The sequence below is a fragment of the Octopus bimaculoides genome, chromosome 10 (genome assembly GCF_046866305.1).
Source record: "Octopus bimaculoides isolate indiv1 chromosome 10, ASM4686630v1, whole genome shotgun sequence".
NCBI classification, from domain to species: Eukaryota; Metazoa; Mollusca; class Cephalopoda; order Octopoda; family Octopodidae; genus Octopus; species Octopus bimaculoides.
The window spans coordinates 3,008,586-3,027,927 of NC_142937.1; the positions used below are offsets into that span (position 1 = coordinate 3,008,586).

The window sequence follows — 19,342 nt, forward strand, 5'->3', positions numbered from 1 at the left end:
GCTCCGGCAGGGGATGGTGGTGAAATCTCCTGTATTTTTTCACCACAACTTTCTCTCACACATTTTTCCTGTTTCAGTTGTACCCGTATTTCTAAGAGCCAGCCTTGTCATACTCTGTGTGAGGCTTAATCTCCCCGAGACCTACGTTAAGGGTACACGTGTCTGTTGAGTGCTCAGCCATGTGCACGTTAATTTCATGAGCAGGCTGTTCTGTTGATCGGATCAACTGAAACCCACGTCGTCGTAACCGACGGAGTGCTACGATATTGTGCAAATGTGCGGCATAAGAACAGTAAAATTATGGGAAACTATTTGAAAGTTGCCATTTACGTATCTTCATTGAAACTTTAGATTAGGACAAAAAAGATCTTGCAGTCAGCGATACTTTATTTTAACTGAGGCGACGGGCTGACAGAGTCTTTGCCTCGCCCGGCAAAAAGCTCTAACAGCATTTCGTCCGCCTTTAAGTTCTGAGTTCAAATTCTGCCGAGATCAACTTTGTCTTTTATTTTGTTTTGAGATTAATAAAATATGTACATGTTGAGCATTGTGTAATCAACGTTGTAATGAACTTTCCCCACCCCACTCCACATTATTTTATTTACATTTACACAGTAATTTTCCCTTCAGATTATTTTCAACTGCATCGTCAATTATCAAAGGTCTATGAAAAAGACAGTAATAGCCTGTAATAAAAGTTAATAGGCTCTATACCTCACCTTAAACATATGCTTGTTTGTCTTGAAGACACTGTTCATTTTTGCTGTGAGGAAGCTGGGGCGCGGAGGAAATTGTACAAAGTCCAACTAAAATCATTGCATCTTTTGATTCAAATCACACTGCTATTACTTTATACATCGCTAATGCATGTTATGTGAAGTTCAGAAGTGAGATGTTATAACTAAAAATGGATCTAACGAAAGTAGCATTAATTTTCTAAGGTCGTTCAATTTGTCTCCCTTGATCATTGGACCATTTGAGTAAACATATGCGTAATGTACCTATAATGGCTACTGGAAACAGTTGTAAGCCAAATTTGCTCCAATAACGGAAGATGTAATGACCATTATTTTTAACGTGTTTCTTATTTATCACTCTGTATAAAAAACATTTTGTCTGGAGCCTATCCACGGATTTACAATATAGAATTGTAATGGACCATAACTTTGGACCCTCCCAGAAGATTAACTGAAATTCTTTACTAATGTAAATAATAGTACAGTTCAATATTTAAGAGATGAGGGATTATGTACATTATTTACAATTGTTAACACAACGTTTCGGCTGATATACCCTCCAGACTTCATCAGATGTCTTGGGAAAATTTCGAACCTAGGTTCTCATTCCTAAGGTATTTTTTGATGGTGTAGTTGTTATTAATATTATTATTATTATTATGATTATTATTATTATTAGTATTATCATTATTATTATTATTCAGGTCACTACCTGGAATCGAACTCGGGATCTTGGGGTTAGTAACCACTACGCCATATACCCACGGGCATATGGTGTAGTGGTTAAGGTTCTAAATTTCTCCAAGACACCTGATGAAAGCTGGAGGGTATATCAGCCGAAATTTTGTGTTAACAACAAACAAGATGAGGACAAATATCCGTCAATTGTATATAATGTAAATAATGTACTAAGAGTTTGTATATAACTAGTTTGTATATTTAACACGTTCTTGATTGATTAATTGATTAATAAATTACAGAAAAGATAATGTAGATTAGTTTTGAAGCTCTACTGTATCACTTAATATTTGCGTAGATTACAACAAAGTAGAAAAAATATACCGAGTTTAATAGGATTAAATTAAAATGTTGTAGACCAATCAAATCAGTAAAGTATTTAAATAATCTGTAGTAAAGTATTAAGATTTAACAAATCTGAAATTTGAAATTGGTTTGAGATCCAATTATGATAATCAATATTCTATTCATTCCTCCTCTCCTCCTCCTACTCTTTCTCTTTCTTTCGCTCTTTCTCTTCCTCTCTTGTATGTATATGCACACATATAGTTTACTTGGCAACAAATATATGTATTTCTTTACTCTAAATCAGGTCAAAATTTCCTGAAATAATAAAGAGGCAGTCATATAATGCTTGTATACTCAAACTCCCATTAACTCTTCTTCAAACAGACTATTTACTGGAACAAAGCTTCTCGGGTTATACCTGAGTCATGATAGAATTCAGTAATGAAATATCTCTAGCCTGTTTATAATGGTTTCAAATTTTACCGCAAGGGCAGCAGTTTTGGGGGTGGGGATGAGTCGATTACATTGATCCCTAGTGTTTCACTGGTACTTAATTTATTGACCCCGAAAGGGTGAAAGGCAAAGTCGACCACGGCAGAATTTGAACTCGGAATGGAGCAACGGGTGAAATACCGCTAAGCATTTTATCTAGCGTGCTATCGATTTTGCCAGCTCACCGCTTTGAGCCTGTTTATAATAAAAACTCTGTTAAGAATTGCTTGTTATAATCCTTTCTACTGGACGCACAAGGTCCTAAATTTGGTGGAAGGGATTAAGTAGATCACATCGACCCCAGTGCGTAGCTGGTACTTATTTAATCAACCCCGAATGATGGAAAGGCAAAGTCGACCTCGGCGGAATTTGAACTCAGGACGTAGCGGCAGACAAAATACCGCCAAGCATTTCACCCGGAGTGCTAACGATTCTGCCAGCTCACAGCCTTATTGCTCATTATAATAATTACGAGTTATTTACGTTACATAGTACCCCGCCCCCCCCCCCAATGCAAAGTAGATCCAGTTTGACTATACATATTGCTGACAACTGTCTTCTCTCGTTGAATTGTATATCATGCTGTCGATAAGGGAAACAAGTTTCGTCTTTCAGAAGAAAAATCAGATATTTACCTCATTGTTGCTGCTGTTTTCATGTGCAATCAGCATAACAATTGCTGTATTCTGATGAAAATATTCCTTACTCTGTGAATGTACAAAAAGAATAATTTACAAAAAACATCCATTCTTATAACTATGGATGATTTAGCAAATCTGTATTGAAAAGCAATTGGTGCAATAATGCAGTTTTTCACTTTGGCATGTTTCCCGCTTCGGAATCAGAATAATCTATTCAAATTCTGAATCACTCTATCGGGTATATATCACATTCAGAATAATGTTTACAGAGTATGCACCCGACTTCATTCTTAAACGGGTTATGCAGTCAAAAAGGTAAGAAGATGTTGAAGATAATGTGCGTTGAGAGAGATATTTAGTTTATATTGCAATGAGAAACAACATGATAATAATTCCTTCTTTGCCTGAGTAAACGAAATTTTTTGCTTTGTATAAAAGTCTGAAAAACACTAAATCAAATAAGTGTTTATACAAATGGCGAAACAACGAAATAACCACATGTAGGGTTTAATATCAAATATCATTTTGTTATAATAAAATAAAAATTTAAAAAATACCTGCACGAATTGTAAATATTTACCAGATTGTTTCTCGATAACGGCAAAATGTTCAAATTTATCAGAAAACAATTTATGAATATTGCATACATTTCACAAATTCTCATACGTCTTGACGACAACATTGCCCTTCAGTGAACTATATTGAAATCCTGGAAAAAAATAGAAATACATTCATTTCATTATGCATATTTTCTGTTTCGTGTGGCTGGTCACTTATAACGTTATTGAAAGAAACAATTGCACCGGCGCACATACGCGATAGCAAGTCGCTGAATCCTTTCAATGTTACTGCGGAATTGACAGGCAGGTAGTAAGGAAGATAAATTTCTTGAAATAATGCTTACACCATTAAAGACGCAGAATGCAATCACACGTAGGGCAAAATTGAAAAATATAAATCATTGAACATTTTGATGTATCTCATTGATATATGCACAGATAACCTCAGTCAGTTTCAACCATTATTTCGAATCTTACTTAGTGAACTGTGAACTCTCTACCACTCGACGCGCATTTAGAACAATGTATCTGAATTGGCAGAGTCGTTAGAGCATCGAATATTATGTATAATGGTGTTAATTCTGGTATTCTGCTCTATGAGTTCAAATCCCGCCGAGGTCACCCCTCCTTTTCATATTTTTTTTAAGTGAAGCACCAGTCAATAATTTTAAAATTAAGAGTGAAATATAGTAATTATCGCCCTGAAACTACATATGGAATCTTCTTTTATCACATGCCAAAAATGAGATTTTATAAAGTAAAAGAACTTGTTACAAATAGTGACAAAATATATTTTAAATCACATGCTGCTATTGTACGAAATAAACAGACTTTGTACAATATAGGTACTGTATAAAAACATCAGGATGATCATGAATGAAAGAAACTGTTAGACCTGAGCTGATACTAGTCGAAAATTAAATTTAATTAAGTATAATTTAAAATGCTTTGTAATTGTGATTAATGGATTAAACAGGAATATTGTACCACTAGATCATATGCCACTCGAATTAAAACATAGAGAGGGAAGTGTATAAATCATTCAGAGAAACTAACGTATTAATATCCAAGTAACAACTATTTAACTGGACACTTTTATATTCCTTTTTATATAATTCACTGCGAATACAGTAATAGATTACAAAACCAATGTGTAAAGAAATTGTTAGATTAAAAAAAAAATCAATGTGATGGAAATGTATAAAACGATCTGCGCCATAGAGTATTTTTGCAGATATTAAATGGGGTTACGCGGTAAATGTGTATTTGTGTTTGATCGCTGAAATATAATAGACTTACTTAATTGTTAATAGCCTCTGCTGGAAAGCAAGATCTACTGAAATGAATATTCAATCCATCATTTATTTACTCACAATACACTATTAGAAACCCGGCTTCACTAACATCAATGGGAGACTAAATTGATCAGTCTGATATATTTTAAGAGTGATTACTTTTCATTGGTCCATAATATGTCTATTATTGTCTTGTCTATATTTCAATAAAATCTTCACGGTTCATGCTGACTGCAGCATTTGTATTCAAACATCTGATTACTGCTTTAGACACACTGAATCTTTAAATCGAAATATGGCTTCAATACAAGAGATATCAACAGATACGTCCAACCGAATTATCCAATGATATTATTTATTGGATAGAAATTATTGATGAACTGAAAGCATCTGGAAATTCTGTTGCGATTACATTCAATCCAGAAAATTAAATGTTGGTCAAAGAAGTTTATTTAAAGATGCTATCTAAACTTTGCAATATCAGAATGTAAAAGTTTGACATGCTCAGAAGTTCATCAATTTTCTAACCCGGCCTAATTTATATTTTCAAAACAGCAATTGGATTTTAAAGTAATCTTTCTATCTTGTGCCGTTGAAATAAGTTCTGTTCTTAATAATCCTTTCCACTATAGGCATTAGACCAGCAACTTTGGAGTAGGTAGCTAGTAAATTTCATCGACATCAGTGCTCACCTGGTATGTATTTAATCGACCCCGATAAGGTGACTAGCAAACTCAACCACGACAGTATTTGAACTCAGTATGTAAAGACGAAAGAAATGACGCTAAGTATTTTATCCGGTGAAGTAACGATTACGACAGCTCACCTCCTTAAATACCGGTTGCAAATGTTGGCACAAGGCCAGCAAGTTGGGAGAGGCAGTAAGTCAATTACATCGAGACCAGCGTTCACCGGATACATGTTTTTTTATTGACCCCGAAAGAAAAATGAAAGGCATGATCTACTGAAATTTGACCTAAACGGAATTTGAACTCAGACCGTAAGGAGGAACGAAATGCAGCTAAGTATTTTGTCCGGTGAGGTAATGATTCTGTTTGCTCACCGCCTTAAATACTGTTCTTAACATTAAAGATGTATTTAAGACAGTGAACTATAAGAATCTTTAGCGCGTGGGAAAAAATACCCAGCAGCTTTTTGCCTGTCTTTACGGTCTGAATTCAAATCCCTCTGGAGTTGATTTGCCTTTCATGCATTCGGTGTCGGTAAATTAATTCCAGGTCCAGCACCAGAGTTGTTGTAATACACTTATCGTCTCTTTCGAAATTGCTGCTCTTGGGTAAAAATTTTAAAGGAATGTTAAAGGCGCATATTGCTGCTTTCTTTAGCAAAAATGCAGCGTGACATGATTTCATAGCAGGTAAGCTGCAATACACGTTTTGTTTTTGGAACATTACTTTGTAATCTGCCTTGAAACAATGATGAAGTTTTTTGAGTAACTGTGCCTTCTGTAAGGTGTGAAATTAGCGCTGCATGTTAATGAAAGATAAGTTAATGACGCTTTAATATTGCGTTAAGCTGTGACCATGCAAAACGACATTTTATTTCAAAGAACATAGCTGTACATTTACCACTCTTTTCCTGGTTCATGATCCTAATGCATTCTCAACTGAACAGCAGCAAGTTATCCTCATTCTGTAAATCAATAGACATCGCACACCATGAGATAGGTATTAACAAAGTATCTGTACGTTACATCAATCTTATATTTTAGGTGTAATACTTTATGTATAAGAATACTGACAGTAGAAATGTGAGTGAGGTGTATCTTGCCATAAAAATTGCATTAAGTCAAAATTACCGAGTGCTGTAAATATTAACAATTCAGTCCATCTATGAAACAATTAGAAATTGCATAATTGGTAAATGTGACTAATAAAGGTAATATGAATATGTGTATTTATTCGATTAAGGTATTGCTTTAATATCCAATTAAGAGAAAAGATAGGTTACATTTCTGTAAACTGTTTCACAACATGCATATATACATACCAGCTCACAATATTGCATGCGCATGTTGTATGAGGGGATGTATTTTATTTCGATGCAGAGACCTTGAAATCTACATTACTTCCTCTATTGCATAGTAAGTGATGAATTTAGCTATTCGGAGTAGAAGACATTCCAAGTCAACAATTGCTTTTCACAGCTGCATTTAGCCGTTGTGTTTTCATTAAAATGAGATTAGATTTCAACTCGAAACAATCAGCCACCTAGACTAAAATTTTGAAAGGAAGAATTTATAATGAAGAGAAGTGGAGCAGTGTCACTCGACAATCGATGTATGTGCATATATATATATATATATGTGCACGTATGTTAGTGTATATATATGCATGCACCAATGTACGTCCCTTTGTGTGTAGTGTAGGTTACTGTATAGTTAGAATTTACTTTAAAATAACTCTATCTCCTCATCTGCCCCTCCATATAATTTGTGCGAAGCGAATGCCTAGAACAACTTTTAAATAAGAAAAAAGAAATGTTATGACATGCCCAAATATATTATTAAAAAAAAACACATATAAAATAAATGCTGATATGCTATTAGAGAATCAATTGAACTAACCGAAATCTGCTTTACCAAAGGAGAAAAAAAGAAATGTTTAAACTACCGCAGCCAGTTATTTCTGTTGGAAAAGAAATCTACAATAGATAGCATAGTCGTTATTGGTGTAAGTATGTCATTACAACTTTCTGCATCTATATGAATGCATACATACTCCACACATAAGCGTATTAAATACACTATATTTTATAAGTACCATTAGTTGTAAAGAATGTATATGTGTGTGAATGTGTACATATATTCAAATATATCTGCATATATATATATATATATATATATATATATATATATATATATATATATATATATATATATATATATTTGTATGTTATATCTATCTATCTGGGACCGCTGCTATGTATATCCGTATATATTTTGTTACTGTTATTAACTATGATATTCCAATCTACTTTCTTAAAAGCTTTTATTGATTCTTGATAGGGAAAATATATTAGATAGGGAGAAAATATAATCAATGGCTAGTCATGATGCCGTGGTGGTAATGATGATCTGTTATGGGTTAATAATAAATCAATAATATTGATATAAGTTAAGTGATAGGAATATTTGCAGCTCATAATTTCCAAGTCGATCGTTATACCAGCAAATCTCGTCGCAAAGTAGGAAATAATTAACTGGCACTTTAGTTATTGATTTCAAAGCGATGAAAGATATGGTTGACCCCCAGGTGAAAATTGAACTCCAAACGCAGATAGACGGAATAAATAGCAATAAGCATCGTAACCGATGCTCTAGCAGCTCTGCCAAATCAAACACTTAGACATTTCTAGATAACAGCGATTTTCTTGTTAGTATTTTTTATTCAAGTTACGGAAAGTTTACCCTTAACCGAGACCGAGTAAGTTGTAAATATAATTTAATCGCGTTCGTGGTAAACTTATGCATGTAGCTATGAAATACTTCATAATATTAATTTATCATCATCAATATCATTGTTATTGTGTGCTGTTTTTTTACATTGTTACACAAAATTATATATTGAATTTGTTATCGTTATATAGATAAACTAACCTGGACCTTACTGAGCTGCCTAGCTTTCCACCATCAGTAGCCCTTAGGGGTTAAATCAAGGCTTGTTTAGTAAACACACCCCTCAATTTTGAAATAAAAAATGACGCATGACGTTGTTCCTCTGCTAAAAAGAAAGGAAGTGATCCGTAGAAGAGAAAAATCAAATTGTACAGGTCAGTAGCAGCAGCAGCAGCAGCAGCAGCAGCAGTAAGGACAGCAACGACAACAGTAACACAATAACGACAGCAATAGTAACAACAACAACAACAACAACAGCACTGACGTAACATGTTGGACAGTAACTTTCCGATGCTTTTAGCATCACCATTTCCATCATAAGAACAACTAAAGAGAAAAATGATAACAAAAACAATAAAAACATGTCACCTCCAGCATCACCGCCAGTGGTAACGGCAAACCTCATACCATGAACATCATTAAGGAAAAACACAAGAGTAAAGAACAGGGAATATGTAAATCCGCTGTCAGGGGCTTCAACCAACACGATGCGGCAAATAAACAGATCAATTTTTATAAATGAATATGAATTTCAAATTGCAAAATGCTTGTTAGTCAAATGCGGGTGAAATGTAGCACAGAATGTCCCTAGATCTCTTCCGCAAGAAACTAATTTTTGGACAGTTCTATCCAAAACCAACGGAACAAACAGGAGAAGAAAAGAGCAGGCAACACACCAATAAATAGAAAAATGTATGTTACCAATTTCGAAGAGCAAAACTTATACAGTGAATGGGAAAATAAAGGACTGTCAAAGAGAGGCTAACCTCTGACATAGGGGCCAAAAAGCACTTTGAACGACACGTTAATGAGTGACAAACAACTCCTCATTCACATTTGCCTCAACCGAATACTGTTTAAAATAAGAATAGTAAATATACTACCAAAATTTAAAGTCATTGACATAGAAGAGGTACTCAACAAATACAAAGAATACAGAAGTAGAACCGATAAGGACAGTATATGTATTTGTTAATACAGGAGGACCAATACATTTTCAACGTCAGCTCGGACTTCATAATCCGCCTAGATAGAATAAAGCTTTATGTGGCTGTTAAGAACAGAAGGTAGAGACGTCATCTATGCGGGGGGGGGGGGCATAAATTAGCTAAAAGTCTTTTGCCTACTACAAAGTTTCGCAACGCTTCTGCGGACACCATCACCGCCACCACCACCACCATCACAACAGCAACAACAACAACAACAACAACAACTGCAGCAGCAGCAGTATCAAGAAAAACATTGGCGGCGGCACTAACAGAGGCCTGTGTCCAGAACATTAATAATAACACAGCCAGGGAAAGAAAGAGAAATTAAAACACACAACACACACCAAACAAAATGGCTGACACGAAGAAATGGGATAGAGGCCTTTGAGCAATAATACTCAAACACTCCCCCACCAACCACGGCTACACTAAAATCGTCAACATCATGTCAGTCACTATCACAATTACCACTACTATCAGAGATAACATCACTACCAGCAAAACCTAATTCACACGCACAACAATTTGATCACGAATCCTTACACGGAAAGTAATTAAATATCATCAACTACACAGACATAAACTTGATCAACAAACCACTAATAGAATACATACACAGCCACAAATCAATTTCGCCACATAGACAACGTACATACTTACACATAACAATCATACAAATGACACACAACACATGTAGCATATCAAAAAGCGAATACCCTGATGGAATAGGAAATTTTACGAGAAAAAAAACACAGTATCAAAAGACTTTACAAATAACTACTCGTGGAAAACGCTCACACCTAACTAGAAGGATGGGACAACTATTCCCCGTCCTTCACAAAAACTACGGTAAGTAGCTTTCTCCTCTTTCCGTTTACTTCATTGTCCACTATGGCCTTACTCAGAATAGGCAGTATAAATGGGCCTTGGAACGCCTCGGAAACAGGACCACTTACTCAAAGACCTCAAGACACTTAGTTTAGATGTCGGGGCTGTCATTGAGACCAGACCATCCAACCGACGAGCTTTCATGCCCATTTTCTGTAGAAGGTGGGACTACAGTGATTTTCTGGTCCCTATCTCAATATGAGGGCCATTTTTCTTGACGCAGAGGGTAAGTTGGTAGTTCTGGATGTGAACAGTAGCGACTGGGAAGCTTTCAGATTGGTGGCTGTTAATGCCCCAACAGCGGCAGGACAACCAGATTTCTTCAGATATTTTGAAGATTTTCTGGGAACGTTTCCCCTTTGGTGCTGATGGGTGACTGGAACGCAGTCCTGCACAAATGCTTCGATCGTGTGGAGCTGGAGGTTAGAAGAGATAGGGGCACAAAATCCTCGCAAAATTGCCAAAAGCGTTTCCAACAATCTCACAGGTACCTACAGGGTATCCCGAATGTACAAGTGTGAACATGAACGATCCACATCGTGTCACCTAGGTTGTATCCTGTAGGCTAGTAGATAAGGACAGTATAAGTTGGTCACATTTTAAAAATTGTCGGCTACACAAGCCACAAGTGTATAACCTGCCCGGTTAATTTAGATAGATTTTGTAGGTACGGATCTGGTTACTGGAAACTGTATCTGTTACGCCCGGCGTACAAGGGCTTACAGTAACAGCAAATACTCAGTTCAGTCTTTGGTGGACAAAAATTGGAGCACGGTACGCGAGTTGGCCGTACTGATTGTACTTTTTCCAAGAGATACACCCACCAAGACAGAGGCAGATCGGTGGCTATGGACGTGAAGGAGTGACCTGAATATATTATTATTATTATTATTATTATTATTATTATTATTATTATTATTATTATCATTATTATTATTATTGTTATTATTATTATTATTATTATTGTTATTATCATTATTATTATTATTATTATTATTATTATTATTATTATTATTATTATTATTATTATTATTATCATTATTATTATTATTGTTATTATTATTATTATTATTATTGTTATTATCATTATTATTATTATTATTATTATTATTATTATTATTGTTGTTGTTGTTGTTGTTGTTGTTGTTACTATTGAGTGAGAGAGCAGTGCATGCCATCAAAGTGACACTGGGGTACAAGTATATGAAGCCCAGTATACCCATCATTACTACCCGTCTGATAAGGGTACACCAGGCACATGCATCACAACCATATGTGCACGACATGGTGATCTCATATCAAGATAAACAGCGCATGACCTGCATTATCGCTTAAATTGATTTTCAATACAGATTTCCTAAATCATCCATCGTTATGAGAAAGGATGGTTCGCAAAGTGCACTTGATATCTGATTTTTTTCTGAAGAATCACTCAGTAAGGAAAATTTGTCATCAGAATATAACAATTGTTATGCTTAGTGAGCAAATACACCAGTACTATCAACGGGATAAAGGCTTCATTTTTCTTCTTAAAGTGATAATTGTTTTCCTTATCAGCGGCATCTTATAGAAATGAACAAAAGAGCGAAAGTTGTGTGTAATATATATCGCCTAACTGGATGTTATTGATATTGCTGATTAATATTTGAGTTGTTGGTCATTTTTTGCAAAGAGCTTTAAATCATCCATGTAAATGAGATGATTTATATTTTTATCAAATATGTTATAACCATACTGTGCATCATTGAGCAATTTTGAGAGCGGTATTAGGGCTAGACAGAAGAGGAGTGGTGATAGTGAGTCACCCTGGAAAATGCCACATGAAATTCTTACATCTCCAGCATTTAGAGATTCATTGTCATTGTTCAACATCAGTGTGGTTCTCCATGATCTCATACATACAGATAAAAAGTTTCGCAGAGTAGGAGCTATTTTATACATTTCCATTATTATTATTATCATTATTATTATTATTATTATTATTATTATTATTATTATTATTATTATTATTATTATTATTATTATTATTATTATTATTATTATCATTTTACAATATAAGTGATCATACTTTTTTTGTTTAATGTTTTAAATATTATTTTCAGAAATTTAGATTCCTTATGACTTGTGTGCCAACTCTATCAGTAACGTTGACTGAAAGAAGTTTGTTATTTGCGATCGGATTTTTTTGTGACAGTGGGATAGCTTCTTTCAATAAAGTAAGAGGTGGCAATCCAATAGAAACAAGGAAAATATTATGTGTAATCAAATGCATCTCCGTTTTGATAGTTCACTGCAAGGCAATGTTGTCGACAAGATATTTCAGGATTTGTCAAGTGCATTCATGTATATAAATTGTTTTCTGATATATTTGAACATTCGCTGATATCGAAAAACAATAAAGAATTATTTTTATAGCACGATGTTATTTAAATTTCTCTATTTTTGCTACAAATTTCTTAGATAGTGAATCTTATATACTGATACTTGATAGTTTCACCATTTGTACCGATGCAATTATTTAACTAAATATTTTTGTCACTTTTAAGCGAAGCTAGTACTGTGATTAACACAGGCAAAGGAATTATGTTGGAGACTTTTCGCACTCAAATAATTGCTAAATATATGTACGTAGTTTTCTTTTCGTATGTCTTTTTGCGACGCAAATTATCTTCAATAAAACTTTCCCTCCTTTTTGACTGCATAACACATTTAAACAATAAGCCGGGTGCATTTATTGCGCATGTTAGTCCGAACGTGATATATATCCGATAGAGCGATACAGAATTTAGATAGATAATTCTGATTTTGAAGCAGGGAATCTTGCCAAAGTGGGGAAACTGCATTATCGCTTAAATTGATTTTCAATACAGATTTCCTAAATCATCCATCGTTATGAGAAAGGATGGTTCGCAAAGTGCACTTGATATCTGATTTTTTTCTGAACAATCACTCAGTAAGAAAAATTTGTCATCAGAATATAACAATTGTTATGCTTAGTGAGCAAATACACCAGTACTATCAACGGGATAAAGGCTTCATTTTTCTTCTTAAAGTGATAATTGTTTTCCTTATCAGCGGCATCATATAGAAATGAACAAAAGAGCGAAAGTTGTGTGTAATATATATCGCCTAACTGGATGTTATTGATATTGCTGATTAATATATGCAACGCTAATCCTTATTACTTGTAAGTAGCTAATATCGCTTTTGGACAAGAAGCGAATTTCTCAATTAAGATGTTTCTCTAAAACTGATGAGGGTTATTTCTTTAATGAATTCTATAAGGCATGTAGGTACAACTTTAGAAGTTCTTTCTTTTCTGGAAATACACTTTATGAAGAGAAGCTCTACACTAAATACTCACAAGGGATTTGGAATTTATAAGCACTACTTTATTTCCGTGTGGAAATTTCAGTGTTTGCATTTATAATATTCTAGAGCGAGGTACCTTTTTTGTATGTACACAAAAGGAAATACGATAATTTACAGAAATTTAGAGTTAGGATAATTTCGAGAGAGTTGAAGACAAAACATACAGCAGATGTTTACGGTAAATTCTACTATGAAAATTCGGATTTCAGTAATCCTTACTTGAGGATATTCAAATGCTTCACACGTATAAACTGTGAATCTAAATAATTTAAATATTTCGTTTCAGCCAGATTATGCAAATGAATGTACCGCTTTACTTAAGGAATGATTGTAATTCATATAGTACCTGCTTATCTACAGGCCCTGTGGCAGTGGCCATTGTAAACAATTCCTTATCGCCAAATTATCATATCTTTAGAATACCGTCTCTGATTATTCCTGCTTTGTTTTTTTTGCTTTTTTGCAGTCTTCGATTTCAATTTGTTCCAAAAATACCAGTACCATAGTACTCTTTTGCTCCACAGGACGTGCATGTACCTTATGGAAAATCTCTACATCGAGACCAAACCATTAAAATAGTCCTCCGTCAATATTAATAGAGCATACGTCGGCGATATATAAAATATTTTAAATACTGATGTTTCCCAGTCTATTGCTTCTATATATCAAGTCTAAATATGTGCAGAGCTAGACCAGTCATAAAATATCACGGTATCTTAAAGTAGCAATAAAAAACTGTGAGGGTTATGTAGTTTCATGAATTTCACCACATTGTAGGCACATGTTTCTTAATGCATGAACGTTATTTTAACAATCAGTTTGTTCTGAAGTGGCAGGTGTTCTGACGAGAACATTTATTTAATATTTCTCATTTACTTTATAGAGTTTTTGAAGGTATAAATGCCGAAAATATAAATCTAGAAATATATTCTTGCAAATTATATATATATATATATATATATATATATATATATATATATATATAAAATAAGGTACACTCAGTGACATTTATATAAATATTGTGGATGACATGAGGTAGCATAAACAAGTGTAAACAGAAAGTTTAAATGTATATATATATATATATATATATATATATATATATATATATATATATATATATATATAGAGAGAGAGAGAGAGAGAGAGAGAGAGATTGATAGATAGATCGATATGTGGATCCTTATGTGTTTATGTGCGTGTGTATGTATATAAGTGATATCTGAAAATCTACTAAAATTATAGCGTATACCACTAGAGTACAGAAACACATGATTGTCAACTCAGCAGTAAAGAAAGTAAAACATTCCGATGTAACCGTTTCAAAATATTACCGTAATGATATTGATTTATATGTAGTCTCACTGGGGAGAAATATAGAGACAAGTCATAAGATCTGAACGCAAATGGAAAATAGTCCAATTAATCATTCTTAATCTGCCCACAATAACTTTATAGTTAAAAACATACTTTTCACATTTGTCTTAGATAGAATATTGTTTACCTCTACTCGTCACAAATATTCATTCCTAACACTACTACAAGACGAAATGTAATCGAAGTGATATAGAAGATGATATCTCACAGCTCTACTTGACATGGTTTATATTATTGACTTTGGAAGCATGAGTTTGTATGCGGCGAAATTTTAACTTAACATGTAATATGTCAGGCCTAAAATCTGCGAGGCATTTTGTCTAGCTCACACGCCTGTCTTTTTACCATGATCAAACTAGAGGTGAGATACGGAGCACAGTAAATTTTACCAACATATAAAGCTTCATGGCATTTTTGACACTAAATAAAATACAACTCATTGTTCGTTAAAATACAAGGTCTGATCAATAAGTATCCGGACTGCTGCTATGGTAACGAAGTTAAAGCAGGCAGAGTAAAACCCCTCGGCAAAAATTGACCTTGATCTCTCTTATTTATGTGTACTAAGTTTTAACTTTCTAGCTCACTTTCACTGATTACAGCAGTACTTGGAATCAAACTGTTTAGCGTGTGATCGTCGCATTGTCCATGACAGAGAAACTTGTCATGGTGATACCTTCCCAGAGTCCTATACAAAGTTGAAAAAATATATGAAAAGGAATATAGGTACCAACAAAGATGTACGAGTGTTTCAGACGTTTCCAAGATGGCTGAAATATTGTCGATATTGACGAACATTCTGGGATACCCGCAGCCAGCAGAACTAAGAAAAACATCGCAGATGTGCGTGCAGCTGTGAGGAGAAATCGTCGAATCACCAACCATAAGTTATCAGAGGATGTGCAAACTAGTTACGATTCAGTTCAGTCGAATATCACGTGTCTGCCAAATTTGTGTCAAAACCGCTTTGATTTGACGAAGACACTCGGGTTTGAGTTGCACAAGACCTCTTTGATCGTGTCGCGAACCAATTGAAACTTTTTGAAAACTTTGCGTAGGCCTCTGAGCAGGTATCACCTAGCTTTTGGCCAAACGTGATGCAGATTCTCTGCTCAACTTTCTCTGTCAATACCACGTTCATACGTTACACACCTTCTTTCTAAACACTGTTCTAAACAGCAGACGTTAGCTAGAACGTTAAAACGTAGTTTTCATGCACAGCAGTGTTAAAACGGCTTTACTCTGAGTGCTTGAGCTTCGTTCCCATGACAGCAGTCTGGATACTTATTGATCAGACCATGTATTATTAACTACTTAGCGCAATGTCATTCAGAATTTTTACCATCATTGCAGTTAGGCTATATGAGGAAATTTTCTTTTCTAAAATGGCAGTTTTTCCTTATATACCATCAGTAGAATAGATATGAATTCATCAAATATTCTTAGTTTTGAAGTATTAAAATATACACAACTTACTCCGAACGTTCTAAATAGAATCTTGTAACTTGTTGCATGAATCTCCCTCTGAAAATATCTTGCATCAGTTAATACTAGCTTAAAACAACGGAAGACGTTTTTTTTAGCAGATACGGACTGATAAATCTTCATTACTATATGGTTAAACAGTATATTTTTCAACTCTGCCTCATCTACCTTTTTATCCTCCATGAATCAGATGAATCCTGTAGAACGCTATATGCATATATGTATATATATGGTATAATTTACATTCCATTATGAATTTAGCGTCTGCTGTTTGTAAAAGTGTAAATGCTTAATCCTTCATGAATATCTATTCAAATTCTCGGGATAGCTTATCTCGGATTTGTAATAATTATCTTTGCATTGACTTTTCTTGTCACGTACACATTAGTGAATAATCTAAATTTATTCTACACTAGATATCGAATAAATGCACACTAATGATATTAGACATTATTGTTGTGTATCATAGAACACTTAACTAAATGCGAGACAACTTTCGACATGATTCACGCAGTGAGAGAAGATAACTAGATAAAATTATGTATCAAATGAGATCTTTGAACGTTTTGTCCTGAATAATCATTTCAGTCTCCACCTTATAATAATAATACTTCTTTTCCTAATTTAGTTATTTCACATGAATAAATTTTGAATGGTAGTTTACTGGTAGTTTATTTTATCAACTCACAAATGTGAAGAAGCAACTTTGACTCCAAGGGCTTTGAATCGGAAACGTTAACAATGGGAGAAAATACAACACATAAAAAATTACACCCAGAATGTTAAATGAAGAGATGCTGTACGTATAAACAAGGATTCCAGAGAATGGTCGACGCTAATTGAAATATAATTACTGAGTCTACTGTGAACAAGTCAATATAACTATTCTGTGACTTCCAGCCTTTTGAGATCGATAAATTAAGTAGCGTTTGTGTACTGAGGTTGATCAAATCAACTGACCTCCTCCCCAACAATTACGGGCCCTGTGTCTAGAGCAGAAAAGAATATATCCATTCTGTATTACATTTTGTCATATGTCTGTGTGTGTGTTTGTTTCATTTAAGCCAGTGCATTGATATGTTACTCAGTAGTTTTCATAACATTTTACCATGGTCTTAATGAAAGCAGGCGCGTGCCCTTCTCATTCCATTTGTCCTGGGCTATTTTCGTGCGAAATTGCTTTTGAGTCGCCGCCAGCAGCTTGGAGACGAATTTCGCCGACACTCTCCGCGTGCACAAAAACTTCGTTGAAATTCACTGACCACGAAATACACCGATCCTGTTCTTATTCCCACTTCGTGAGCAATTTCCTGGATTGTTACACGACGGTCTGCCATGACCATTCGCCGAACCTTCTTAATCGGCTCCTCGTTTCAGCTTGTGAATGGCCTGCCTGAGTATGCCGCGCTCTTTACAGAGGCGCAATCATGTTTGAAGCAGTTGTACCACTCTTTCAGCTGCGATTTGTCCATCATCGGCAGAGTCCTGCTGAATATTCTGGATGGTTTGAGCTTCAGTATCAAGCTTTTGGCAAAACTCTTTGCAATATCTCTGCTCAACGTGCTTAGCCATCTTGGGTGAAAACGAAAATTCCGACGACCGCTGACTACATGTCTCTACTCTAGGCATAATCGCCGGTAAATGACCGGCCCCGAAATTTTTTGAAGTTGCACAGGAAGGGTGGCTTGACCTCACACCTAAGAGGATTTTCTCCCAAGCGGTAATCGTTTTGGAGGTAAAAAATAAAGTCGGATACGTTTTGAACCCATCTCATGTGTGTGAGTGTGTGTAATTTTGTGTGTGTGGTGGGGTGTCTGTCTGTGTATGCCTGTTAATGATATAAAATTAATGAACAATATAGTTTTTATTCTCCAAAACCTACTAGCGAAAATGATAGCATGGTTCACCCTTCTTTTAACTTGATCAATTCATTGTGGTTTATTTTCCTGATTAGTGCAATTGCTTATGGAATACAGTTCGTTAAATAGACGTACTGAATCAAATAGCTTGCTTTAATCTTTCTGGTGCCGATAAATAAAGTATTGGTTTGACGCAATGGAGTAGCAGAGACGCTAGAGTGACGTGCAGCATTTGTCCAAGTACTTCGCGCTCTTCAGAATTCAAATTTTACCGTATCTTGCTTGGAGATCGATATACTTATTCTTTCGTTTAGTATAACAGTATGACCTGGTTTTTCGGTGTATCTTGCATTCAGTGAATTTGTCAATTTTCTTTTAAATACTCGCATCATTTCTTGTTTAAAGGACAATGAATTAGTTATATGAGTATAGAAACCGATGTCGTAAGCATTGGGGTGAACCACGCACATTGTCGGATGGATGATCAGAGAAATTCGAAACAGTTTATCCAAGGCGCCCTGAGAACAAACAGAGGCTGCGGTTTCAAAACTGAGTAGAAGAATTAATGAACGCATTTAAAATAAATAATATTGTATAACACCACCACAATTTCACACTCAGTGAGATGTAACTTCATACTGATTTCGTACAAAAATTAATATTGGATCTCGACTCCCGAAAGAAATCTTGTTTTCGACGCATTTGATCATAAGAGGCGTGACTATGTTCCGCACAGCATTGTGTCAGTCATTCTGCCGTATTTACATATTTTAAAGAATTCTTTGATGAGAGGTTGTGGGGCGGTGGCCATGCTCCTCTTTTGAGAAGCCTCGGAGTTTGTTGGAAACTTGTGAAAAAATTTATCCCAGGTACCTTGCGTCTTCGAATGATGGTAACAGCATCAGTTCTCTTAAAGGTATACAAGGGTTAGATGGTACTCTTAAACGGAACTATTGAATGTCTGTACGTCTCAAGAACAATAAC

The 19,342-nt window shown here is 34.9% G+C and overlaps 1 long non-coding RNA gene across 2 annotated transcripts; it reads right to left on the reverse strand.

The window, feature by feature from the left end:
* Window positions 1-2,890: 2,890 nt before the first annotated feature.
* On the reverse strand, window positions 2,891-4,869 carry LOC106871020 (uncharacterized). 2 transcript variants are annotated; one of them, XR_016243270.1, is made up of 3 exons: window positions 4,756-4,869; window positions 3,477-3,605; window positions 2,891-2,962 (listed from the first exon to the last, which is right to left on the reverse strand). It is a non-coding gene; the product is annotated as an uncharacterized LOC106871020 (long non-coding RNA). The 2 variants fall into 2 exon arrangements; XR_016243269.1 differs by lacking the exon at window positions 4,756-4,869 and adding an exon at window positions 3,801-4,199.
* Between the last annotated feature and the right edge of the window lie 14,473 nt (window positions 4,870-19,342).